This window comes from Echinops telfairi, unplaced genomic scaffold, assembly GCF_000313985.2.
Source record: "Echinops telfairi isolate 266 unplaced genomic scaffold, ASM31398v2 ScPeMD7_3533;HRSCAF=4204_0, whole genome shotgun sequence".
In the NCBI taxonomy this organism is placed as follows: domain Eukaryota; kingdom Metazoa; phylum Chordata; class Mammalia; order Afrosoricida; family Tenrecidae; genus Echinops; species Echinops telfairi.
The window spans coordinates 95,469,964-95,472,295 of record NW_022107431.1 but is presented as its reverse complement, the minus strand read 5'-3'; positions in this window follow the sequence as shown (position 1 = coordinate 95,472,295).

Sequence of the window (2,332 nt, the reverse complement as noted above, 5' to 3'; positions counted from 1 at the left end):
ATGGGCAGATCCTAGATACAGGATGGCAGCCTAACTTTGGATGTCACAGAGCCAGTTTGACCTATTCCCTGGCTCAACTGATAGAGACCATTGTCGGTATGGTGTGAAGGCCACCTACAGGAACCAAGCTAATGGTCACAAGCCTCAGGGAGAAATAATCCATTGTCCCCAGCAGCAGGGAGCAGGCCCACCCCTGTGATGGGCTAGACAGCAGTCTGGCAGCAATTGCCTTCAGGGAGGATGTCTGTAAGCATAACCTCCCCCCACAAGATATGATTTTATTATTGTTTGTTTGAAAAGTATATATGGCTAAAGAGTTGTGTGAAAATGTCAAATTGACAAGGGTAGTTACATAAATTGTGGTAGTTACATAATCGGTTGCCAAATTGAGACTTAAGAGTGAAGGAGTGGCGTTTGGCCTGTCAATCAGGTCACAGCTTGATGACCTCACTTGGAGTTGCCATGGAGATAAATAGCTCGCTGGAGGTGGGACACAGACACACCCCCTGTGAGACATTCCTGTTGAGAAGACAGAGCTACACTAGAGCTCTGGAGCTGAAGAAGCCACATGGTGACCCATGCCTGTGCTGAGATGCTTCCACTGCCACTGGATCCACAAAACTTTCTACCCACTGGCCTGTAATATTCCTGCATTTGGCATAATTGCATGTGTTGCATGAATCTGAAGAGGAATATATAGATGGGTATCGGACATTTGTGCTAATATTGGACTTATGGAATTGATCTGGACAGGGCTGAGATGTTTTCTCAATATTCCATTGCTCTTGTATATAAAGCTCTTTCTAATACACATGAGTTTCTGTGAATTTGTTTCTGTAGTGTACCCAGACTAACACTATGTGAATAGCGTTCCCCTCAGGCAGAGTGAGTTAGAAAAAATTCCCATGCTGACCTTTGGTTAGCTTGAGCTGTGAGGGCATTTTGTGACCAGCCTGTGTGATCACTAAGGTGTCAACGGGTACAGGTAACAGGCATCAAAAGATCCCAACCAACAATTATATCAATGTGAACAAGGGGGCTCGGAGTAGAGACCCCAAGCCCATCTGTAGACAATTGGACATCCCCTCACAGAAGTGTCACAAAGAAAGGACGAGTCAGCCAGGGTACAGTATAGCACTGAGGAAACATACAACACTCCTCTAATTCTTTAATGACCCCCCTCCCCCACCCCATAATGATCCCAGTTCTATCTTACAAATCTGGCTAGACCAGAGCATGTACAGTGGTACAAAGAGCTCTGCACACAAGGAATCCAGAACAGATAAACCCCTCAGGAACAATAAAGGGAGTAGCAATACCATGAGGGTAGAGGGAAGGTGGGGAGAGAAGGGGGAGAATAGGGGAACTGATCGCAATGATCCATGTATAACCCTCCCTGAGAGGGACAAATAACAGAAAGGGGTGGTGGTGAAGGGAGACAGCAGATGGTGTAAAACATGAAAATAATAATATGTCATTTATCAAGAGTTCCCAAGGGTGGGAAGGTGGGGGAGGGAGGGAAAAAAGAGGAGCTGATATCAAGGGCTCAAGTTGAAAGCAAATGTTTTGAAAACGATAATGGCAACAGATATATTCATCCATTTTATCTAGCACACTTATACATATAAGAGCTGTAAGACTTTCTTCTTGTTCTTTAATGCTCCCCACTATTATGACCTCAATTCTACCTTACAAATATGACTAGACCAGAACATGTACACTGCTACAGATAAGAGCCCCAAACACAGGGAATCCAGGACAGATAAACCCCTCAGGACCAATAATGAGAATAGAGATACCAGGAGAGTAAGGGTAACGTGTGGGGAGAAAGGGGGAATTGATCACAAGGATTGACATATAACTTCCTCCCAGGGGACCAAACAACAGAAAAGTGGGTAAAGGGAGACAGCAGATGATGTAACATATGAAAATAATAATTTATAATTTACCAAGGCTTCATGAGAAAGGGAGGGAGAAGGAGGGTGGGAAAAAAGTGAGTTGATATCAAGGGCTCAAGTAGAAAGAAAATGCTTTGAAATGGTGATGGCAATATATGTACAAATGTGCTTGACACAATGGATGAATGTATGGATTGTGATGAGCCCCCAATAAAAGTATTTAATTAAAAAAAAGAGGTGGGGAAAAGAGCTATAAGAGCCAATACAATGATTGATACATTAAAAAATTTTTAATAGTGATGGCTGCAGTTTCTTACACTTACATAAAAACAATGAAACTGTCCTATCCTGGAGGATATACCATAATACTGGCATGAAGACACAGGATCAGCCAGTCAGGGTGTGATGTAGCAACGATGAAAAATACAACTTTC